We start from the raw sequence: 25,772 nt of genomic DNA on the forward strand, positions 1-25,772 counted from the left end.
AACAGGGTCAGGGGTTACGGAGGATGGCCACTTTAAACAGGTGGCCAAGGAAGGCCCCTGTGGTAAGGGGAGATTCAAGCGGTGGATGTGTGGGCAGCGGCTGTGCAGATAACTGGGAAGAACCTTCCAGGCAGTGAGTGCAAGGCAACGTGAAGTGGAGGAGCAGCAGGAGGAACAGGGTGATGAGCATGAGGCTGGAGGATAGGACTTCAGAGAGGGGTCGATGGGGAGGCGGGGGCGGGTGAGTGTGTGTGTATGGTGGTGAGTGGGGGTGTGTGGGCTGGGGGATATGTGTGGAGAGGAGTTTGTATATCACATAGGGCCTTGTAGGTCACCGTAAGGACTTCGGCTTTTACTGTGAGTATGGTGGGAGCCATTGCATGGTGTTGAGCAGAGGAGTGACGTAACTTAATTGTTTTGAAAGCATCTGTCTGCTGATTTGAGAAGAGACTTAAGGAAGGGAGAGAACAAGGGTAGAAGTAGAAAGAACAGCTCTGTAGCTGTTGGATTCATCCAGATATGAGATGGTGGGGGCTGGGTCCAGGGGGGCAGAAGTGGAGGACAGTAGAAACCTTGTGGTACCTTTGTGAAGCAGTGTCCTGGATATGAATGAAGTCCTCAGTTCTCTTGAGCCCTGTTCCTGTATGAGATCAAGGCTCCCCAGCAGGCATGAGCCCCTCCCTCAGTGGCAGCTACCAGATATAGTCATTTTAGATAACACTGAGCGGCTCTCCTGAGTGTGACTGCCCCATGCTTGGTCTGCAGCGGGGGAATGGCAGTCATGTGTGCACACATAGGTGTGTGGGGAGAGTGAAGAGACCGGTCAGTGTTCCGGCCACATTGCACTTCCCGGCAAGATTCCGGTCGATGCCCCAAGGAAACAGGAAACAGGCCTGCTGGGTGATTTCGAGGTCTGGACTCTGTGCCCGGCTGTGAAGGTGGTTGCAGGCAGCCCTCAAGCTGAACAGTGCATTCGATTGGCTCTCAATCTGAAAAAGTACAGTTCTGATTAAACGTCAGGAGACCTGTGTTGTAGGAAACTCTAACTTCTGTCTAGGACTCCCCAGAGAGTTGAAGTTCTTAGAAAACTTGTCTGTTTGGGGGAACAGAAGGAGATGAGTGTGTTCTGGAAAACCGGAGCCTTATGCCCAAATTTTTGGAGACGGATCTCACTTAAAATGGTGTATCCCACTGTCCCCATGTGTACAAACCATACAATCAGTTCTGATGCCTGGTTTGGAAAACATGATCCCCGTCAGTGTTGAAACCGAGGCAGGGCATGCTCGTAAACTCTGATTTTCCCCATGTGACTGTGAGCTGGGCTATCCGGGTGAGGCTGGCCCAGGGCCTGGAGTGAGCATCGTGGATGCTCACGCTCTAGGCCACAGCGCCCTCAGCAGCCTTTTCATTAGGGTGGTGTTCAGAGACAGCCTGTGGCTGCTGCAGCCCCTTCAGAACCCAGGGCAGATGAGGGAGGGAAGCTGCTTAATCTGATTTATAGGCAAGGCTCACGAGAGTTGCACTCCCCGCACGGCCCACCTCATTTGCTGGTCCACGGTCAGAGCACACTCCAGCTGGCAGGCTAAGGGTCCTTTTTAAAATAACAGTTTTATTGTGATTTAACTCACATGCCATCGAATTCAGTGGTTTTTAGATATTCACAGAGTTGTGCAACCACCACTGCTATGTAATTCCAAAACATTTTCATCATCCCCAAAATAAACTTCACACACATTAACAGTCATTCCCCATCCCCAGGCATTGGCACCGCTGAACTGCTTTCTCTCTCTGTGGATTTGCCTATACTGGACATTTCATAGAAACGGAATCATACAATGTTTGTCCTTTTGTGTCTGGCTTATTTCAGTTAGCGTAATATTTTCAAGATTCATCCACATTGTAGGTCCATTCATTCATTTTTATGGCTGAATAATAGCCCCACTGTATGGATATACCGCATTTTATTTATCCATTCATCAGTTGATGGATATTTGGGTTGTTTCCATCTTCTGGCTGCTATAAATAATGCTGCAATGAGCATTTGCATACAAGTTCTTCTGTGGACATTTGTTCTTATTTCGTAGGTATATACATACCTAGGAATGGAGTTACTGGGTGATGTGGTAACTCTATATTTACCTGGTTGACCAACTGCCAGACTGCTTTCCACCATGGCTGCACTATTTTAAATTTCCACCAGCAATGCTCAAGGGTTTCATGAGCTTTTCAAACAGACAAGTTAGGCACCCTTAGCTCAGGTTGCATTGTGGGGCATTCAGCCCTTCCCAGCTCCTGTCTGCTTTGGTTTGAGGAGTCTGGTCTGGCGTGCTGGCACACCTCGCCAAGGTTAGCAGCAACAGCTCCTGCTGCACCTTAGCAGCCTGCAGAGAAGTCTCTGGAAACCTCATGATTGCAGTGCGTGCCTACCACAAGTGGGCCCTCCACCTGCACCATCTGTAATCCACATGGCACGCCTCTGAGAATGGTCTGCATCTTGAAGATCATATCCACTTTACAGATGAGAAAGCTGAAGGTTGGAGAGATTAGGAGACTTGTCCAGAGGTCACAGAGCCAGGGTGACAACTGAGTGTGTCTCCTCTGAGCCTAGGCAGGAAGGGCTTAGTGATGGCCTTTGATTTGTGTTCTGATGGGAAAAGGGGTCAGGTGACTGGACCCCCAGATGGATCCTCTGGCTGAACAGCTCTCTACCCTGAAAGTCCAAGGCTGCTCATGGCTGCAGAAATCTTCACAGGTTCAGAATCAACACTAGCCTCTGCAGGAGCAATGTGTTCTGAGCATATCCTGTCTTTTGAGGCTTGAGTTAGGGGTCTGAAACAGCCCCTGGCCTCCTGCAACCCTGCCAAGCCCAGCGCACTGCTTTGGGCAATGCAGGAGGCAATGTTTATTCTTTTCTCTGTTCTTCACACACCCACTACATATCTGCTGCTCCACAAAAGCAGCCTCATCCTGGCTATGAGTACTGAAGTGCCTTCCAAGCAGAGATCCTAATCACTCAGGAACAGCCTCTACCCAAAGGCTGAGGGGCTGCAGTGATCTATGTTGGCCAGCAGGGGCGTGGCCTCTCTATTTGCCATTTATTGTCCAGTGAATGGTCTAGAAGCGCCTCTGGTAAAAGACTGACTCTCCCTTCTCTCCACCTTCTCCCGAGCCTTTCAGGGTATGTGGCCTCAGTGCCTGCGGAGAGCAGCCACAGGGCATCCCAGGTCAAGATTCCATCCTGTGGCCACCCCAAAAAAACACAGCAGCAATGTGGTAGCTGGAAATCAGGGAATGTGGTGGCACCAAGCCTTCTGGAGGAGGGAGTGAGTGGCTGCTGCACCCACAAGTGGCCTTTTCCCAAAGGGCCCAGGACAGCTATCCTGGCATTTTGCCAAGCAAACTATGGCCACTGACCAAGACAGCACCCAGCTGGGTTCAGAACAGGTCGATCACTGTTGACATATGTAGAGGGGGTTAGAATCCACGGGGGTTCTTGGCATCTCTGAATACACACCCCTGAATTTTGTTTCCTTGACATTCCATCTTGCTACATGCTTAGGAGAGTAAAGGTCCCAAATTCTATGTCTTTGGTTGAGTGTGTGTATATGTATCTGTGTAAGTGTCCATGTAGTCATAAGGAAAATCACTTTGCATTTATGGAATACCTGCTACATGCCAGATCACGTGAGGTCTTCACATTTATAATTCTACTTCATATAGAATTTATATGTGTAAATTTAGTTTAAATATGAAGAATTGAGGCTCAGAAAGGGTGTGTGACCTGCCAAAGGTCACACAGCTAGTAAGTGGCAGAGGGAGGTAGGATCTGAAAGCAGATCTGACTTTTAAGCCCCTGTGTGCCAGGAGTAGAGTCTGACAAGCCTAGTAAGATAGCTGACCCTTGGCCAGGTGCGGTGGCTCAAGCCTGTAATCCCAGCACTTTGGGAGGCCGAAGCAGGCAGATCGCTTGAGTCCAGGAGTTTGAGACCAGCCTGGCCAACATGGCGAAACCCCAGCTCTACCAAAATACGCAAATTGGCTGCACGTGGTGGCTCAGGCCTGTAGTCCCAGCTACTAGGGAGTCTGCAGTGGGAGGATTGCTTGAGCCCAGGAGGTCAAGGCTGCATGAAGCCGTCAGCGTGTCATTGCACTGCAGCCTGGGCAACAGAGTAAAACCCTGTGTCAAAAAAAAAAGGCCGGGCGCCGTGGCTCACGCCTGTAATCCCAGCACTTTGGGAGGCCGAGGGGGGCCTGATCACGAGGTCAGGAGATGGAGACCATCCTAGCTAACACGGTGAAACCCCGTCTCTACTAAAAATAGAAAAAATTAGCCGGGCACGGTGGCGGGCGGCTGTAATCCCAGCTACTCGGAGAGGCTGAGGCAGGACAATGGTGTGAATCCGGGAGGCGGAGCTTGCAGTGAGCCGAGATCGTGCCACTGCACTCCAGCCTTGGCGACAGAGCAAGACTCCGTCTCAAAAAAAAAAAAAAAAAGGAAATTAAAAAGATAGCTGAGCCTCTTGTTGCTCCCACCCCAACATTGCCTCAATCTTGCGGTTGCTTTGAAAGAAAGGGGCCAGGCTGGGAGCAGAGTCGGAAGGGGAGGATAAGGACAGAATTTGCAAGCTAGTTTATTTAGGAACTGGTGAAATTCAGAAGGGTTGAAGGAGGCCTCTAGGATGGCGACCTTTCCCTAAGCAGCACATCGGTGTTACCGGGCACCGAGAGAGAAAGGTAAAAAGGAGAATGAAGAGGAATAATGGGAAGTGGGGAGATAGAGAGAGGCTGGTGGCCTGAAGACGCTTACGCTTGCAAGGGGACTCCCCTGCCTGGGGGGCTGGCAGGAGCAAGCACAACCTTCATTCTCTCTAGCAGGGCCAACAAAGGGCAGCTGAATCACAGTATTTCTCAAGAAATAAAAATTCCTAGCACACCCCTGGGGCCTCGGGGAGAAAAACTGACAAGGTGTTGATTGAAAACATACCGCGCTGTGTGCGCCCGCAGGGTGAGGCCGCGCTCGCACAGGTTCACAGCGACACCTAGTGGTCTCCTGGGGCACCTGCCGCCTCTGCAGAAATGGCAAGGTTGGTGGGCCACAGGGTGACTGGGTTCCTGGAGGAGATTTGGGGTCCAAATCAGACATTTCCTCTTTTCCCTTGCTGTCAGCACGCATATTTTGCACAACTGTCCACCCTCCCACTTTGTGAAACATGTCGGTATTCTGAGGAGAGTCAGGGGTGGGGCCGGGGGCCATTGGTAAAAGACTGGACTTCCTGGTTGGACGTGGTAGCTCACGCCTGTAATCTTAGCAATTTGGGAGGCCGAAGCGGCCGGATCACTTGAGGTCAGGAGTTCGAGACCAGCCTGGCCAACATGGTGAAACCCCGTCTCTACTAAAAATACAAAAATTAGTCGGGCATGGTGTCACGTGCCTGTAATCCCAGCTACTCGGGAGGCTGAGCCAGGAGAATCGCTTGAACCCAGGAGGTGGAGGTTGCAGTGAACCAAGATTGCGCCACTGCACTCCAGCCTGGGTGACAGAAGGAGACTCTGTCTCAAAAAAAAAAAAGAAAAAAAGACTGGACTTTCTAATGTTCACCCCAAGACTAACCAGGTATGCATATCCAACTGGCTCTGCACCATCTAGATTTTCTGAAGTGGTCACTATTTCCTCTAATTTTATTCTCTTCATTTATTCAATATAACTAAACGTATTTAATGATGTTATATTCAGATGGCCTTTACACAAATGAATTCTCCAGTCAGAGAAATTTCTTTGTTGTCGACCTGCTCAGAAAATAGAACAACTATACTTCTATATTAGGTCAAAGACCTTGGTGTCCATAGTGATCCTGATCAATAAATCTGCTTAGAAATGAAAACAATGCATCTCTTTCTGGATAATAGCACTTGAACATTTTTGTTCCCTCCCTGGCTTCCTCTCATGCCATTTAAGCCTTGGCTAATTTCCTTGTCTGAAGGCCCCCTGGAGACAGAGCATATCCAGTGTGAGCACAATGACTGAGACATCGTTGATACTCAAAAATGATTTCTTACTGAATGGCTTCAGCTCCTGATGGAGCAGCAGATGCCACAGGAGGAAGGTCAGAGAGTTCAGTCCCCTGGGAAGCGCTGTCAGAGGATTCCAGACTCTGAAGGGAAATGATCAGACTAGCAAGACCCTTGCTAGGGGGTCCCTACCTGCAACCCAGCTTCTTGTTAATAGCTGGGGATGACTCGTGGTTAAGTGGTAGCCCAGTGTGGCATTTGCAGAGTTCTGGAACAAGGCTATTAAGTGTCTGTGGGCTGGCACTCCTGGGAGGGCTGCATGTGGCTGTGCTTTCCAGACCCCCTCAAAAGCCCCACTGGAGCCTTTCCTTGCAAAGAAGCCATGAGCTTCTGTGAGCCAATCCTGCTGGGATGAAAACCACTGTCTCCAAGCTAAATTTTATCCAATTACATTGGCCAAATTGTGTTGTGTTAACTGGGTTTCTTTCTGGTTGCAAAGAACAGCGAATCATAGGTTTATTGGGATATAACATGTGAAAATAAAGGGTTGCTCAGTCTGTCCAGAACCCAGAAGAAGCAGAAGACCTGACTTCTCAGGGGTGGTGTAGTATAATAGATGTTAGTCATATTGGTGCCAGCCCATCTTCATTTGAAGAACCTTCTTAAATTTGGAAAATACGCCATGTGAGGGGTGCCACCTCACCAGAGTGGAGATCAGAACTCAGTTACTCAGACTCCTCTGCAGCTAGGACACAGGCATGTGACATAGGCTCTGTGGATTGGATGCAGTATGATGAGATTTCAGTCTGGAAGAGTGAAAAGTGGGGAGAAGCTGCTGCATTGGATTGTTCTTGGTGATGGGGTGGAACATGGTTGGAGGGACATGGAACCCCAGAGGCAGCAGAGGCAGAGTTAATAATAGTTACATGCATCAAAGGCAGTGGGATCGAGGCTGTGACCAGACAGGTGAGGATTTGGGTATTGTTTGTGGCTGCAGAGTGCCAACCTCTATTTCTCTGACCTTGCTGGGGTGTCTGTGAGCCACTAATATGCATCCATAAGTTCTTTTTCTGTTTAAACAAATCAGTGGATTTTGTTGTTTGTAGGTAAGAATCCTGATTGATAAAAGCATAGTGAGGACTCAGGGAGACTGTAATCAGAAAGTCATTTAGCATGCAAGGCAGCTGTAAGAGGTTAATATCAGGAGTTCAAGGATCTTTGCTGCGGAGAGGTTGTGCTCAACTATTTTGTTTGGGGCTGAGGCTGTTGTTACTGCCTGTTTAACATCCCTTAAGCAATAACCACTTTCTACTATTAGGTCCTGTATTCTGATGGAGCTGACATCATGCCCTAGCTCCAGAACTGGGCATATGACTCAGGCCAGGCCAATCAGATCACAGCTTCTCCCTGGCTCTGTTAATTGGTTCAGGGATGGATACGTGTGCCAAGGTGGACCATTGAGAACTACCCCTGGGACTTGTGCTGTAGATCTAGGGAATTATTCCTTATCTGCTGATGCTGCTAAGCTGGAAGGAGGTCAGTATGAAGCATGAAGCCAATATTGGTTACGTTGTTGAGTGTGGGAAGAGCCTGCCAACCAAAGAATAATGCCAACTAGAGGAAAGAAAAATAAGAAGAGAGAGAGAAATAATAATTCCTGGTGATGTTGGGCATTTGTATGCAGCCATCATTGAAGTCTGTTCTATCCCTAGATTTTTCAATGACATGAACCATCAGATTCCTTTGTAAGTTAATTTTGAATTGAGTTTCTGTTACTTGAAACCAAAAGGTCCTGACTAATACAATGGCACATGTTCAAATACCAGAATTTTTGGCAAGCCTTTAGAAGAATTAAATAACATCCCTGGTTATTACAGCATTAACTTGGTTACTCGGCAAGCCCATGTCTTTGAGAATAACTGTTATGGCCCCAACTGTGCTCTCTTCTGTCCTCACAAGACAGTTTTCACACATTCTGGGAAACTTGGTTGTGTTGGCACACACTTATCATTATACTCTACCTCTTCCCTCCGATGTGCGTGTTTGGAATTCTCCCATTCTACAAAGAGTATTCCTCTCAACATTCTGTCCAACAAGCACTGTTGTAACAATACATATCCTCAGTTGCAATAAAAGGTTTATTTTATACCTTGAGCACAACGTGTTAGCCACCTGTGCAAGGTATGCCGCCAACCGCTGTGGGTGTGCAGAGATGTTTGGGTTCAGAACCAGTGGTCCTAGGGCTCTGGCATCAATACGACTCTCTGCCTTCGCTCTTCACTCACCTCTTCTAAGTGTTTCTTCAGGACTTTTGTTCTGCTACCAGTTGGCTCATTTTCTCTTTATCTCTAAAATCAGTTTCCTGATTCCTGGCCAGGCATGGTGGCTCATGCCTGTAATCCCAGCACTTTGGGAGGCCAAGGCAGGAGGATCACTTAGGGCCAGGAGCTTGTGAACAGCCTGGCCAACACGGCGAGATCATGTTTCCATAAAAAAAAATTCTCTTTAGACCCTAAAATTAGTTTTCTCAGAGGGAAAGATAATTCAATTGATCTAATTGCTAATTTGAATTCTCATTTGGGCAGAGCTGGTTGAGCTGGGCCATATCAGACAATCCCACTAGTCCCTGGATAGGAGGTCTTGGGCAAAGCATCTGCCCCTGTCCAATCACAGCTGGCCAAGAGGAGGTGTGGGTCACATGGCTAAGAACAAGGCAAACACTGAATGAGGGACAGCTTGGGGGCATTTCCCTCCTTGGGGGCTGTGACTGGGCAGTTTTTCTTAGGCGAGAATGGTGTGTATGACAGCTGTCATGATTGATGTGTCTGATACATTCTCCCATCCTATAAATAATACGAGAAAAGCAAGATGATGGCAGGGGAAGGAATGATAATAATTATCAAGGACTGGCTTTACCTTCAGCACCTCACTTCTTCCTATGTCCCACTCATCAGCTGTCTCTGGGAAAGTGATCAGCTTCCAGGAGCCAGAGGGCTGACTTTGAGGGGCTGTGAGGAAAGAGGAACTGCTTAGCATGGATTTCAATATCCTCAGCATGGAGCACATCACCCTCGCTGTGGGCCCAGTGGCCTTTAGAGATGGTGAGAGTTGAGCTGTGGGCACGGAGTTGAGAGCTGAGTATTCTCAACTCCTTCTCTGAAGCCAGACAAGGACACATTTCCCCTATAGCCTCCCCCTGTAGCTGAGGGCAGGGCTGTGGATCCATATGCTGGCCTCTGTCTTGTTCTTCTGAGTTTATCCTGTGGTTTGTACCAACACTCTACGGCAACTCCAGAACCTCCAGCTTCAAGCCAAAATGTTTTCCAAATAACCAGAAGAGTCCACCTGGGAGGCCTGGCTCAGGCCAGCCCCACATACGAGTGTTGGCAGCTCTGACATTAATTAACCGTGTGGCCTTTTAATGAACTGAAAGACACTGGAACACTGCTTTTCTTAATAAAATACAATCTCTAACCACCACAGTTGGCAGTAGGAGGAAACCTGATGGGGTGGGGCTGTACTAGAAGTCTCACTTGCCTGGTTTGAATGTTCTGGCTTTGTCCCTGGTTGGGACAGCTTATTAAGCTGGACAGCCCATCTTCCCCTGGGCTGACTTCTGCCGAAGCCTAGAATGCTGTCACTAAAGTTTAATTCCTTTTTGTGTTTAAAGGCTCCTGGAGTCCTAGAGATGCAACTCTGCAACCTTAGCAGTTTGTTTCTCCTAAGTTGTAGGGTCTTTGCTTAGGGTTGATTTATTTAATCCATCAGGTTCTGGTGATTAATTTGATTTTCTGTGCCAAATGAGTGACTCAAGACAAAAAAATGGTCTCTAGACTAAGTGAACAACACCAAGGTGACCTGTTCCCACTTTGGAGAAGACACAGCGTAGTGGTTAAGAGTGTAGACTTTGATACTTGATGCACTCGGGCTCAAATTTTGGCTCTGCAATTATGAACAGCGTGACCTTGAGTAAGTTATTGAATATCTTGGAGCTGTGGTTCCTACTGTGTAAAATGGTGATGACGATGCCGTAAGTCTGCCCCATAGTGGCATGTGTACATTAAGTGAGATCACGTGCACAGTAAGCACTCAGGAAAGACCCACTGTTTTTTCCAGCTAGATGGAATTTCTCTGGGAGCTATCAGATTTTTTTCCTAGAGACCTGCTGGGTGGCCCACACTTTGGAGCCCTTCCAGGTGGGGGTGGCAGAAACATCACAGGTGGGCATCATGAGTTTTCCCTCCCAGCTCTGTTCCTTCTGCCTCTCGGTGCTTCAGGCCAACTGTTAGTAGTTGCAGAGAGACGGCCAAGGCAACAGCAGGCTTGGAAGGTGCAAGCCTGGACTGGTCGTTCACTGAGCGGAAGGTGTTTGGAATGCGGAGGGGCATGAATGAGCCACCACTCTTCAGTTGGGGTTTTCATTAAGGACATGTTGCTGTTTGATGCCACTGGGCACAGGACTTTCAGAGCAGGGGATGGGCATAGGGGAGGAGTCCCCACTTCTGGCCATTCACCCTGGTCTTTGAACATCACCTGGCTCTGAGAAAGTGGCTGGACAGAACAGGCCCCCAAGCCCAGGATTTGGGAGACCTAATCTGGGCTCAGCCGGGCTTCTGTTAACTCACTGATCTAAGGAGCTGGCAAATCCCTTAGGAGAGTATCTGGAATTGACGGCCCAGGCAAATCCAGGCTCTGCATCTCAGTTTTGCACATACCTTATCGAATTTAATCCTTGTAACAATTCTGAGTTGCACAGTTTAGAGAGGAGGAAAGTCCCCACGGAGTTTTAAATCTGGAAGAACTTTGAGGTTTTCTGCTTTACCCTCTTGTTATGCAGATGAAAAAAGGAAAGCCCAGCAAGGGTGAGGTCACTCGGCTAATTAGGAGCAGAGCTGGAGCCAGATCTGGAAGCTGGTTCTTTTAGCCGTGCACACTGTAGCTAATGCAGGCGGACCCTGTGCTCTCTTGAAAGGCAACTGCACTGCAAGCCCCGTGTGTAGATTTAGGCTGCTTTGTGCCTCAACCCACATCCCCATCACCAGTGCAGCTTCAGGAATGGTCCTTGGTGGGGCAGAGGGGATAAAACCAGCCTGAGCGACAGCTCCAGCTTTCAGCTACCTGAAGGAATCTCTTCGAGTCCTTGCCAAGACCCAAACTGGGAATCTCAGACTTCGGACAAGAATTCTCCACCTGTGGGGATGAGTGCGTCCAGGCTAAGCCAAGCACTCCTTGGCCTGTCTTGTGTTACCCAAAATTCCCGAAAGTGCTGGGACTTGGCTAGGTGGAATTTGAAAGCCTGATCTCTGGTTTTAATCCATTAAAATAGTTGAGCACAGACTGTTTTCCCAGCACTGGGCTGTCTGCGTGCCACTTGAAGTCGGGGGCAGAGTCCTTTGCACAGTGTCTGGCAGGTGCTCCATAGGAAGGGAGGGGAAACTTGAAGCAGAGGCAGGTCCCGAGGAAGACGGGGTGACATTTTCACAAGAAAATCCCCCAGAAAGGGTGGCTGCCCCATGCTCTCCCCCACGGCATTGTGCCAGGCTGGCTATGCTGCGGCTTCCCTTTGGGTTCCCCTGGGTGGAAGGGTGCTCACTGAGGTGCCTTTTGGGTGGCGTTGCCCATGCAAGCACATTTCCCCAGAAACACATCTGCTCGGCTGCACTAAAAATGGCATCTTGGTTGACTTATTTAGCGTCCATTAAGTTCATATTCAAATTAACATGCAGGATGGGAGAGAGGAGGGGTTACAACACCCGTAAGGGGTTAGAGAGGCATTTAAAATGGATGAAGATCTGTGTACCAGATGTTTGTTTCACCTAAATAAAACAAAATAATACAACAGAACAAAACACTGCACCAAAAACATTCTTTCTGGGAGCAGGGAGAGAAAGTTCCATGTCTCTCATCCCTTTCTCGGGCTTCACCCCAAGGTCACAGGTCCCTCCTGGTGTCGTGGTGGCCTGTAGATAGGCACGAGCCCCATTTCATTGGTGGAGTTACGCAGGAGTGACTGTGGCAATCAGCATACAACAGACTCTTCAAAATCATGAACAACTGGGGGGACCTTGCACATGGAGGGCCCACTGTTGAGAGAGCTGTGCCATGTCTGGCCTCAATGCTGGGGAGCACGTGGCTCTCCTTGGGTCGGCAGAGCAAAGGTAGGGGCATCCGAGAGGGACCCTGGGAGCTCCTTGCATTGCTTGGACCATGAGCCAGCTGGGGCCGGGCCACTTCCCAGCAAGAGGGCACCCACGTTCTCTTTTCTGTGGGGCTGGAGGCTTCCTCTTCACCCTCCCCACCCCTCTTCCATGCAGGAAGCATTGCAACATCTGGACAATGTCTGTATATCTCCTCTGCCTGGAGCCAAGTAGCCTGTGTGGTCCTGCAGCAGAACACAGGCTCGCGCTGTCGGCCCAGCTCACCCCCACCCAGGAATGATGATGGAATGGGGGATGCACACCTGCTTCACTCTTCTTGCTCTCCTTGAGCTCTGTGAGTGCCCTACCCCCAAAGCGTATTGCTTCACCAGTGCTGTGTGAGATTATAGAATTCTCAAACCTGGTTCATGACAGGGGGAAGCCCAGAATGGGCCCGCCTGGCAGGACACCTGGATGAGGTGTCTAGTTCCTCCCTGGTTGCTGCCCCTGTGACCTGGATCAGAGGCCCTTCTGGAACCACCACCTCTGGTACAGTAAACTATCGGTGACTGTAAGTAGCACCTATAATGCCACCATCAGCCCCAGAGGCACAAAGCCAAGACAGAGCAGGAGTCTTGAGAGGGAGAACATTCATGGAGGAGGACTTCTGCAGGAAAAGGGGCTAGATCTGCCTTTGCCACTGCTCCCAAGACAGTCCTTCTCATTTCTCCCTTGTAATAGCTGCTCCCAGCCCAGCCCTCCCCCACATGGCAGCTCAGCTCTCAGTCCTGCACTGCCTGCTTTACTGCTCTCCAAGTCCCATGGAAATGAATCATTCTGCTGGCTTGCTGGAGTGCAGTTCCCTATCTTCTAGAAGCCTATCTTCCAGAAGCCAGTGGCCTTCGAGAATAACTGGCATTTCTCAGTCTGTGATAGAGATGTCTGTCTGTTCCTGCCAAGGTGAGCTCTTCTAAGCATGTGCACATAGCTCATGTGCCTGGGGAAATAAGCCCTTTGCTACCTGGCAAAGCGGTGGGGAGGAGAACACTTTACCTGGAAACCTGACCAGACCCTTAATGAATGTTATGTGTAAGCTTAGGCTGGACGGTGTAGTTGGGAGAACAGGCATTGAGTTTCAGTTCCACAATTGTGTTCTGCTCCCTCACATCTTAGGGCCTTTTTACCTACAACCCTGCTGTCTGAGATTCAGCCATTCATTCCTTCAACACACGCTTGTTGAGTACCTCTTATACTGCAGGCTTACACTCTCATCTGCAAGGTACTGAGTGAACAAGACACAGGCAATGAGGGTGCAGAGAATGAAGGTGAGGTGTGGCTTGTCCCTTCTTCATCTTTTACTGGTGCCCTGTCTGTGACGGTCACTATGAGGGCATCCGAACAGTGGTCTTGATGCAGGATTTTTTACTCCTTAGCTCAGCTAGATCTGGGTTCTTGTCTCATGACCAGGAAAAATTAGGCACGTGGACATCAAAGAGTGAGTGGAATAGAATTTATGAAGCAAAAAGGAAAGCTGTCAGCAAAAAGAGTGGTCATGAAAGCAGGTTACTGGTTGGCCCCCTTCACAGTTGAATACAAGGGGCTTCTATAATCCGTTGATAGGGCTGGGTTCCCTATTTGTATGTGGCATAAATTCCTGATGGCTCCACCCCCGTCCTTCTAGTGCACATGCAGGCCCTTAGTCTGAGCCACTCCACACTGATTTATTTCCCTTATTGCGTGTGTGTTAAGGGACAGAATTTTTCACTGCGAGCATGTTTAGGCAAGCCGCCTGTGCACAATGACCTTGGCGGGTGGGAAGTTCTCCGGGGGCCCTCCCCTATCTGCCTAGGAGAGTGCTCTGCCTCCTGCCTCTGTTGGTCTCAGAGTTGATCAGCAGAGAATCCCACAGGGGTATAGGGATAGAGAAATGGGAGACTCAGGGCAGTTGAGGAGGGCTGGAAGTGCAACCTCTCTCTTTCCTGATATTAATCAGACCAGGGCTTCACAAACTTTTGACCATGATCCATTACAAGAAATATGTTTTACATTACAACCCAATATAACATAGCTATATGAACATATACACATGAAAATACACACCTGGCAAAATGTTATGAGACATTACCAACCTTTATTGTGTGTGAGGAACTCTGATATCTTTTTATTCTATTCTATTTGTTCTATTCTATCCAAAATGACGTTCATGAATTTTGCAGCCCACTAGTGGATGGCAAATGTCATTTTGAAAAACACTAAAGGGCCGGGTATGGTGGCTTACACTTGTAATCCCAGCACTTTGAGAGACCAAGACAGGCGGATCACTTGAGGCCAGGAATTCAAGACCAGCCTGGCCAACATGGCAAAATCCTGTCTCTACTGAAAACACAAAAATTAGGTGGGCATTGCACACCTGTAATCCCAACTACTCGGGAGACTGAAGCAAGAGAATCGCTTGAACCTGAGAGGCGGAGTTTGCAGTGAGCTGAGATCGTGCCACTATCCTCCAGCCTGAGTGACAAGAGTGCATCTCCATCTCAAAAAAAGAAAAAGAAAAAGAAAAACACTGAAAGTAAAAAAGGAAGACAGCTAACACTGCAGGAAAAAGTTACAATCAAATCTTATTTTGAATGCATTCAGAGAACCCTCTATGTAGATCACCAAGGTAAATTCTTCTGTAAATCAAATCAATCTATTCTTAATTTGTATTTAAGAAGACCAAGCCTTCCACTTTGGGGCTTGTTTAAAGCAAAATCCACCTTCCTTTGCCAAGTCAGGTCTGTAGCCATTTTTGTGTGGTCCGTGAACTAAGCATGATTTGAACTGAAAAAAAAAAAATCAAAAGAATAATTTCACAACACATGAAAATTATATAAATTCAGATTTCAGTGTGTCTGTTCATTGGATCACAGACATACTCATTCGTTTGCATATTTTCTATGGCTGTTTTTGAGATACAGTGGAGTTGAATCTCTGTTTTAGAGGCTAAACGGTCTGCAAAACCTGAAATATTTACTGTCCAGCCCTTTACAGAGTTTGCCACCTCTGGGTTAAAGTGTGGTATTTCTTATGCTGAGGATGGAGTGACCCCTAAATAAATGGTTTTGCTGGTGAGGAGCCTTCAAAGGGCTGGCTGAATGAGAATGCCTGGCCTTCCAGAGCCTTCTTTGGCCAGCAGGAGCATCTGCGTGGTGCCACTGTGCAGTGAACTCATCTTAACCGCATGAGCGGGCGAGCAGCTGTCCAGCAGCTGCCCAGAGACCCGGACCGGCTCTCAGGTACTGCGTGGCCTGGCTGAGGGCATCTGGGGGTGGGGCAGGGGCTCAGTGGGTGCAGCCCGTGAAAAATTCACCAGAATTAGACTCTGATGTCTCCATTTGATCTTTTCTTCCCTCCTTGTCTTGCTAGCCACTCTTTTCTCTGGCCTTTTCTTCTTTCTTTTGGCTTACATGATCCCTGCATCATTATTTCCCAAAAGGGAATGTGGCAAAGTAACTTTTTAAAATATTAATGAACCCCCCTTTTCCTTTTTTCCCCTCCCTCCCTCTCTCCCTCCCATCTTTCCTTCCTTCCTTCCTTCCTTCGTTCCTTCCTTCCTTCCTCCCTCCCTCTCTCCCTTCCTCCCTCTCTCCCTCCCTCCCTCCCTCCTTCCTTCCCTCCTTCCCTCCCTCCCTCCTTCCTTCCCTCCTTCCCTTCTTTCTGGCAAGGTCTTGCTCTGTCATCCAGGCAGGAGTACAGTGGTGCAATCACAACTCGTTGCAGCCTCGATCTCCCAGGCTCAAGTGATCTTCCTGCCTCATTTTAAATTTTTTTGTAGAGACAGGGTCTCAATATGTTGCCCAGGCTGTTCTCAAACTCCTGGGCTCAAGTGATCCTCCTACCTCAGCCTCCCAAAATGCTGAGATTACAGGTGTGAGCCACTGTGCCTGGCCAGTCTCTTTTTTTTTTTTCTTCACCTCTCCTTTCCTCAAACTCTCTGCCTCCCCAGTGAAGCAGCTAGGCTGTTCTGCCCTCCTGTTTCAGAGGAGTAAGGGGTTGGGCAGGGAATTTTTGTCTTAACTTCAGGGAGGCCTGAGAATTCTCAGCAGAAATTGTTTCAGCGAACATCAAAATAGAGCAAGGCTTCTCCCACCTCCTTGAAGTGGGTAGGGAAACAGAGAGCTCAGTGCAGAGGAATCAGTGAGTGAAGGGAGAAGACATAACACCTGAAGACACAGAGGCCAGCACTCAGGACATCCATCAGAGGACCATGTGAAAGGCAGGTTCAAGTCCACCTTGACCACTCAGCCTCCATTGCAGTTGGTGGCATCTAGGGCCGCTGGCTGGCCTGCCTTCATTGTGGTGGGGATTTCCTTCTGCAGCAGCCAGTACTTCCTTAGTGACTCCATACAGAGCATGATACTGTCCCAGCCTCCAGCTTTGGTTTTTTCCCCATCTGACATGCCCTAGGAATTCACTGCCTTTGCAGTTTCCCTGGATCTGAGTTAATTGAAGAAATAGACAAAGGGACATTGAGTGAACAAGATGACCAGCACATCCTAGGTTCTCAGAGTTCCCATCGCTAGGTTGGGACTTCACAGGCCAGGCTGGTGGTAATGCCCGGGGTGTGTGTGTGTGTGTGTGTGTGTTCCTTGGCACTCACATATGTTTGTGTGTCTGTGAGGCTGTGTGATGGGATCTGGGAACTAGAGGAGGATGAGAATAAAGGATGGAGCGCTAAGGAGTCAGGCAGGCAAAAACAACCCCCACACACCACGCGGGTGTACGCCTCCCAGGTCCCATGCACCTGGGCATGTGAACCCTGCCGCCCTCCTGCACAAGAGCCCAGTCTACTGTGCCTGAAGAGGCTGGACCTGACGCCAGCCTTCCCTTTGCTTCATTTGTGAGATGCCGGCTAGTCCAGTCTGACTTCAGGAGAGCATCTCTGGCTTTTCTGCTCCATTCCTAGTTTTGGTTCTTCCTTAGGAGGCCCCGCAATGGAGGGAGGAATAGAGCAGAGGAGAGGCGGCATTTCCTCATCTCCCCACACTCTGGCCCAGGACCTTGTGATGACTTTCTCTAATTTCAGAGGTGGAGACAGGCTTCCTCCAGCCCCCTCCTGTGAAGGGACAGTGGGGCCATCTTCCTTCTCTCTCTTGTGCCAGGGCTTAAAAGCCTGACCTGCATTTCGCAGAAGTCAGGACCGGCTTGAATTCAATTACAGTAGATTGCTTGATCTCATTTATTTTCTCCTGTATACTTGAAGTTAGGACAGCTTTAATTTGAAATGGAAATTTATGCAAATACTATGTAAATTAGGTCATTCCCAGATTAACTGGGGGAAAAAATCTGGTCGCTTTAGCAGGCACCATCTGTTCCCTCCTCATTCTTTCCATATCTGAACCCCCCCCCCCCCCCCCTTTCCCAATCAACTTTGAAACTTGTTTTCCTGTGGCTGAGAAAAGAGATCGTTCAAGGGAGGGAAACTAATCCGCCATCAGTTTTCCAGGTGGGTCGTTCCAATGTCTGTTTTGCGGCGAGAAGAGGCTCAGGTGAGAGACTGGGAAGACTTCAGGCTTGGCTCCAGGTTAATGGCTGCCACACTCCACACATGTGCCGCCTCCTCCTCGTTCCTCTCTTTTCTCTTGGCCTCCGCTTCCCTTAGGATTCTTTTCCTCCTTCTCTTTGCCTGAAGTCTTCTAATGGCACCCAGAAGCCTTCTTCCTCCCTCTTGTGGCAGTCGGAGTAGAAGGGCTTTGGGGTTTTGCAATGCCCCCAGAGTTCTTGGGAACTTTTGGGTCCATGTGTGTGTTGGTTGGGAGGCTCAGGACCCAGGTAGGAGGCTCTGTCCCGCCCCATGGCTGCAGCTCACAACTGTGGAACAGGGACAGCTTCAGTCCTGCTCTGTGAAGGCAAGAAAGCCAGGAGCCTCAGAAAAGCTATTGATGTGACGGAAGCAGGGGGCCCCAGCTTCTTTATTCCGCATCGCTTTCTCCTTTAAAGGAACAAAAGTGAGAAGACTTCCCAGCGATTCATTCGCTCCTCCATCCTGCAACGAAACAGAGCCACAGCTGCTCCGCCATGAAGAAGCAACTTGAGGCCGGGCGCGGTGGCACACACCTGTAGGTCAGGAGTTTGAGACCAGCCTGGCCAACATAGTGAAACCCCGTCTCTACTAAAAATACAAAAATTAGCTGGGCATGGTGGCAGCCACCTATAATCCCAACTACTTGGGAGGCTGAGGCAAGAGAATCACTTGAACCCGGGAGGTGGAGGTTGCAGTGAGCTGAGATTGCACCACTGTACTCCAGCCTGGTGACAGAGCAAGACTCCGTCTCAAAAAAATAATAAATAAAAATAAAGAAGCAATTCGAGGGATACTTTTGTTGCTGTTAGCCACCGAGATTTTTTTTTTTTTTTTTAACAGAGTCTCATACTGTTGCCCAGGCTGGAGTGCAGTGGCATGATCTCAGCAACCTCCACCTCCCAGGTTCAAGTGATTCTCCTTGCCTCAGCCTCCCAAGTAGTTGGGATTACAGCTGCCTGCCACTACACCCGGCTAATTTATTTTGTATTTTTAGTTGAGATGGGGTTTCACTATGTTGGCCAGGCTGGTCTCAAACTTCTGACCTCAGGTGATCTGCCCGTCTCAGCCTCCCAAAATGCTGGGATTACAGGCATGAGCCACCATGCCCGGCCTAGCCACTGAGATTTTTGAGGCTATTTGTTATTGCAGCAAAACTTAATGAGAGCTTACTACTACACCCTCTCATCTTCCTCAATCTCTCCTCAAAGCTGCCTCAAAATTTAAAAAATTCTTTAATGTACTCATGTGATATTTTCTCATTTTAGGCCAAGTGAAAAGCCATCTTCATAAACATTTGCTTTTTTTCTTGGTTCATGATATGACTGTACAAACTGCGCTTGTGTGTACGGCTTTAAACCCAGACTGCAGGCAGGGGGAACAGTCAGTGCAAAGGCCCCAAGGCAGGGATGTCAGGAGTCCATGTGGCTTGGTCAGAGTATGAAGGTGGGAGAGTGGTAGGGAGTGAGGCTCATGGAGTGGGAGGTGGGCAGTGTGGACCTGAGCATGGGCCCCAGAGAAGGTGCAGTTTCAGGACAGAAGCACAAGGTGGCACCATGACACTCCCCTCAGTCACTGTGGACCACATATGCGGTGGTAGAGAAGACACATCTTCTCATCCTCCAAAATGGCTCTGCCAGGGAATGAAAGTCCGGCCGAGTCCAGCAAATTAGAAACTGTACTCTTAGGACTGGAAAAGCTTTCGAGACCTCTCAATCCGGGAGGTTTCCATGTGGGGTCCTTGATGCCTGTGCATGGACTCCAGGACCCGGGGGATCCCCTGAATTGCAGTGTGCTTTTCAGGAGAAACCTCTAACATTTTCACTCCAGGGAGTCTATGACCCAAAAAAGGTGAAGAACCTCTGACTCCCACTGGTGCTCCCACCAAGGCCAGACTTGACAAGAACTTCCTCAGCAGCAGGCAGTGCCGGCCAATTCCACATTATTACCAGGTGCCTGGAGACCTGTGAGTCCTTTGCTATCTTAGTGGAGGGACCCAGTAATGCTCGGAACCACTGGGCCTGAGGACACTCGGGCTCTCCTTCCAGAAACTAGAGCTTTTGTGAGGGGTCAGCAAATTTGCGTACATGCGCCCGCGTACACACACACACCCCTCTCTCCACTGTCCTTAGATTGAAGAAATCACATCCTTTGCACATGGATGTCCTGTTGGTTCTCAAAGGTGCCTAGATGCTTCTGTGATAAGTAAAATATGATTGCACAATGTGGTTATTGAATTCGCAGTCACTTTGATCATTATATAGTTTCTCACCCACTGGATGTTTTATAGAAGTCTAATATAGAGTTGATCTAATTGAAGTTTAATATATATTCGACTCTATGTGTCTAATATAATGAATAGGGCAGGGAGTCTCTCATTGAGCTAAATGAGAAACTTCATAATCAAAATGGTTGGAGCCATAGTCTGGTGAGAGGGAGGGGTCGTGAGTGATGTCTGATGGCCAACAGGTGAGCTGGGACGGCACAGGGAGCACGGTGGGGGCGGGACAGGAAGCTGCGTGGGCAGCAGGTGGAGGATGTGAGCAGAAGTGAGACTGGAGCCTGTGGGGTTGCTCAAGTGGAACTGCAGAAGGAGATCAAGAAAGAGGGAAGATGCAAATTTTTAATTCAGCATCTTCTAAAAAAAAAAAAAGTCCCATAAATGACTGTATTTGCTATTGGTGTTTTAAAATATCCATTAAATACCACATTTGCCAGCATCACTTCTCTCATCCCAGCTTCTCTAGCAGCCTGAATTCTGCCTTTTTCTTCCCTGAGAGCTGGGCTCAGAGAACCCACCTATCAACCTCAGGGGGTCAGGCCTGCAGGTGGGTGGCTCCCCTGGGACCCTTTAAAGCCAAACCCGGAGCAGAAAGGAGAGGCTGAGGTTTGGGGCTCCTTTAAAGGCCTCCCCTCAGCCTCTCTCCAGTTCACTGCCTAAGAATGTCCTCCAGACACAGGCTCTGAGGCCAGAGCTATTGAATATTTATCAAGGCCTCCTGGCAGACATGGGAGACTGAGAACAGGAAAATCAGGCCCAGGCGGGCATCTGCGGAGCCTGCCTGGGTGCTAGCCAGATGCTGCAAGATTCAAGTTGCCCAGTTGACTCTGCGGAGCCTGTCCCGCCCTGTCCTCCCTCCTCGGGGAGGCGTGCATGGGCCTGGCTGCTGTCAGGGTGTTTGCTTCTTGTCACCATCCTCCATACTGACTTCCATTGCAAGCCCTGCCCCACTGTGGCTCCATTGTCTGCAGTGGCCTGGGCTGACCAGCTCAGCCTGGAGCCCTGCCCTGGGACGATGCGGGCTAACACAGTGTCACAAAGCCCTGCTTTGTGGCCCTGACAGGAGGATTTATCACTAGCTGTGAGATGGTCCCTGGCAGATCCTGGCATGTGGTGAGCAGACAGATCTCTGCTGATCACAGTATTTTATGTACCCCCAGTTGAATACAGCATCTGGGGCCCTCAAATCTGCCACATGGATCTTATGGCTTCAGGCTCACTGGCACCTTTTGTGTTGGCTGAAGTACAGGTAGGGGGTAGATTAGGAGCAGTAGCTTATACCCAGTGATGTCTGGGGCTAGTTTACAGGAGAGGCACCCTAAGGTTGTGTACGCCCTGACATGTGGTCCTCCTGGCATCCGGGGACAGCATGTCAGGTTTGGGGTCTTCCCATCCTTGCCTTGGGCAGAGGTCCCCAAACAACGGCAGCATCCCTGTGGATGGGATATCTGACCAGCAGAAAATGGAAGTGAATATCTCTTTGATCTCGGAGTAAGGAAGAATTTCTTAAATATAACACACCAAAAAATCACAAATCATACAAAAAAAAGATTCGTGATTTCAACCACATTAAATTTAAGAACCTTGGTTCATCACAGGTATTTTAAAGAAACACAGAAGATAAGCCACAAGCTGGGAAAAGATATGTGTTGCACTTAAGTGACAAAGGATTAGCTTCAAGAATATATCGAGTCCTGAATGCCTGGTGGGGTGGAGGGAGTGCGAAATAGACAAATAGTTCAGAAGAAAAATGGGAAAAAAATACGAATAGGCATTTGACAGAAGAGGCAACACATAGGGCCAGTCAACGTAGGGAGGTGCTAACCTAGTCAGTGTCCAGGAAATTGCAAAACAGGCAATGAGATCCATTTCCTCCAGTCTGTTTCCTCCAGTCTCTCTCCGGGGCCTGGAGATGCTGCTTGGATGGCTCTCAGTGGCCCTGGGCCTCTCCCTGGGAAGCCTGGCCTGTCAGACTCTGCAGAGCCCTCTGTTTTGTCCTTCCCCTGATGTCCTCCCACTCAGAGCCTGAGTCTGCCCCTCCCCCTTCCCTTCCTGTCCTCACCAATGGCGAGTGTGGCAGATCCTCCAGTTTCCAGAAACACCTCCTCACTCCATCCTCATCCTTTCCTTGATGTTTCCCCAGGTCTTATCCGGCCAAGTGGGCTTCAGAGAACATTTTTTTTTTTTCCCTTTGGAGCCAGAGTCTCACTCTGTTGCCCAGGCTGGAGTGCAGTGGCATAATCTCGGCTCACTGCAGCCTTCGCCTCCCAGGTTCCAGCAATTCTTCTGCCTCAGCTTCCCAAGTAGCTGGGATTACAGGCATGCGCCGCCACGCCTGGGTAATTTTTGCATTTTTAGTAGAGACGGGGTTTTGCCATGTTGGCCAGGCTGGTTTTGGACTCCTGACCTCAGGTGATCACCCACCTCGGCCTCCCAAGGTGCTAGGATTACAGGCGTGAGCCACCGCACCCGGCCTAGAGAGCATATTTTCAATCGGAAAAGTAGTTCACTGCACCTCACAAGCCCAACACTGAGTTCCAGGAGGACCTCAGGACAGGCTATTGATGGTACGGTAAACATGGCTGACAACTAGCACCTTCTAGACCAAGTTCAGGTAGAAAGGGACTCCCTCAGCTGGCCACAAAGCTACCCCCTCCCTAGTGCACAGCCCTATCAGGCTACTGTCCAAGGCAGAAGCTGTGTGTAACAAGCAGCCCATGCAGCCTGCAGCCAGGCCTGCCAAGGCGCCTTTCCTAAGGGGCTCCCCATGTGGCCTGCCCACTCAGGATCTTGCTGGCACACTTCTTTGGGAGCTTACCTTGTTCAGAAACCTTTCCTGGTTAGCCTTTACGAGCCTCAACAGGCAGCTGAAAGCATGTCCTGAAATGCCTGAACTCATGCTTGGAATGAGGACTAGCTATAGCTTAGCATGCCATGAACGTTTGAATCACTCCTTGTCCAGTAAATCTGCGGTCCCCAACCTTTTTGGCACCAGGGACCAGTTTCATGGAAGACAATTTTTCCATGAACAAGGAGGATGGGGTGGTTTCGGGATGAAACTATTCCACCTCAGATCATCAGGCATTAGATTCTCATAAGGAGTGCACAACCTAGATCCCTCACATGCACTGTTCGAAGTATGTTCACAGTATGCACTGTGCTCCTATGAGAATCTAATGCTGCCATGATCTGACAGGAGGTGGAGCTCAGGCAGCAACGCTCACTCACCCACTGCTCACCTCCTGCTGTGTGGCCCGGTTCTTAATAGGCCCTGGGGGTGAGGGATCCCTGCAATAAATAACACGTGCTAAGCAGTGGGGTTTGGGTGCCACTTCCCAACTGGCCGCTCTTAGGAACTGGTGAAACCTTAAGTCAAGTGTGACCGAGCGAGCCCCTGGGTCATGGTCTATTCTCCTTGCTGCTCTGCTCTCCTAAGTCTAGTTTGAGGCTCCTCTCCCTCCCTGGTGTCCCACCCTGTATGTCTTCTAAGCCAGTCCAGCTTCCAAGGTCACTGTTGTTTCTCATGGCCTTCATAAAAACAGTGGGCAGGGCTTGTCTCTGGCCTGTGATGGCTCCCCGCTATAGTCCTTGTCATCTGTATATCAAGGAGATTTTATTTCTTTCTTTCTCAGTTCCTCTTTTTTTCTTTCTCTCTTTTTTTTCCTGTTTTTCCTTCACTCAACAAATCAAACTTCCATTATGCACAAAGAGTCTTGTAGACACTTGAGGACATACCAGTGAACAAAACAGTCTTAAATCCTTGCCCTCATAGAGATTCTATTCCGAATGGGAGACAGGAAATAAGCAAAATAAAATGTGAAACCTGTGACATGTTAAGAGTGATATGCAGTCCCGAGAATAACTTTTATTTGCATGGCACCACAGCTGCAAAAAACAGCACATTTCACTAACCCCTTATAGTAACAACCATGGATGGAGCAATCACTACAGGCCAGGCATTGCATTTACATCACTTCAGAACCCCTGTGGGAGGTGCTATCCTATCCCAGTATACAGATGAGGACACTGGCACACAGGGAGACTCAATGACTTCCCATGATCATCCATCTGCTAAGAAATGGAGTCTGGATTCAAACCTGAAGCCGTGGGACTCCAACATCTTCGTTCTTCATCACTGTACAATATGCCTCCCAGCTTCTGCCCTGGCTGCCTCCACAATCACTCAGCAGCCTCTGTACTGCATGCACCGCAGCAGGAGGTAGTGCGTGGCTGCTGAACATATGGGTGATGAAAGGGGTTTTCTGGTGGGACTGAAGTGCCACTGTCCCTCTTCAGTGCAGAAGGCCCTGCCTGCTCTGCATGCCACCATCTAACCTAGTCCTGCCAGCAGCTGCCTGGTGGTGGCTGTGCAGCCGTGTTACAGCCCCTGCCGGGTGCATGATTCACAGGGGTGCAGTGTTGCCCTGCCCAGGCTTAGGCCCTGGCCTGCACCAGCCTGAGACAGAGCACTGGGTCAGAGGTGCCTCCTGTGGCTCCACTGCCCAGGGCATCAAGGAAGCAGGGCCTACGGCGAGCTTCTGGGTATGTTGAGACAGCTGGAACTGTTACTGGTGGAGGGTCTTGACTGCAAGTTGTCCAGGTTCTTGGTGTTTTGAACGAAGAATTGGACAAAACGCACAGCAAAGAAAGGAAAGGATGAAGCAACTAAAGCAGAGATTTATTGAAAATGAAAGTACGCTCCACAGGGTGGGAGAAGGCCTGAGCAGCGGTTCAAGGGTGCTGGTTACAGGATCTTCTGGGGTCCAAATACCCCCTAGAGGTTTCCCGTAGGCCACTTGGTGTACACTTCATGCAAACGAAGTAGTGGCCTGCAATCAGTCTGATTGGTTGCAGAAATCAACCAAATCGGAGAGGTGGGGGTGTTTACAAAGGGAGTAGCCTCTGGTCCTTTTGTTACTTAGGTGTGGAAAGTTGGGGTTTCTCTTTTGATTTAGTTTTAATTAGTCAGTGTGAATCAGCCTTAGGTTCCCTGCCTCCAGACCCTATTCTCCTGCCTCAGAACCTGCCTGGGCAAGACTAAAGGTGGTCTCACAGTCCAGAGAAGCCACAGTAGGGGCCAAGGGAAAAACTCCTTTGCCCTCTGTATGTTCATTAAAAAATCATCTGACAAAATGCAGATTAATAAAAGGCAGACAAATTTGTTAATATGCACATGGGGGAGAACGACAGAGTGATTACCTCCACCCTCCTGGGGTTCAGAAGTATATATACCATCCTGAGGTTACAGAAAGAATGGGGGCTTGGATCGGGGCAAAATAGGTTATGGGAGGAGAAGATGAGGAGGCCTGGTGAGCCAAGATGATCTTGTTACGTAGACGAAACCTCGCAGGGAGCAGCCCCGAGAGAACTGATGGGAAATGTTGCTTTCAGACCTTTAAAGGTGTCCCATTTTCAGTTAATTTTTCCTAGATTGGACAAAGGAGGACCTCTGAGAAAATCTGGCTGCATCAATGCAGATTCTCTGCAGATGCAAATCTCCCCCAGAAAGACAGCTTTGCAGGGCTCCTTCTGTTTGCAGGCCCTCTGAACAACCATCTCAAATTATGTCAAAGAAGTGTATTTGGGGATGAAACGTGGATTTCTTTCACCACCCACCCCGCTGCATCGCTTGTGTACTCTTTTCCCAAAGTAGAGTCTACAGCATGGAGTAGGGGGAGTTGATCTCCAGGTATCCACGTCTCTTCCCTGCACATAGTGACAGGAAGCTGAACCTAGGAACCAAAACTCAATATATGAGGCCAGACAATGGTGCTTGTTCCTCCCT

The sequence above is a fragment of the Hylobates moloch genome, unplaced genomic scaffold (genome assembly GCF_009828535.3).
Source record: "Hylobates moloch isolate HMO894 unplaced genomic scaffold, HMol_V3 SCAFFOLD_1, whole genome shotgun sequence".
Taxonomy (NCBI): Eukaryota; Metazoa; Chordata; class Mammalia; order Primates; family Hylobatidae; genus Hylobates; species Hylobates moloch.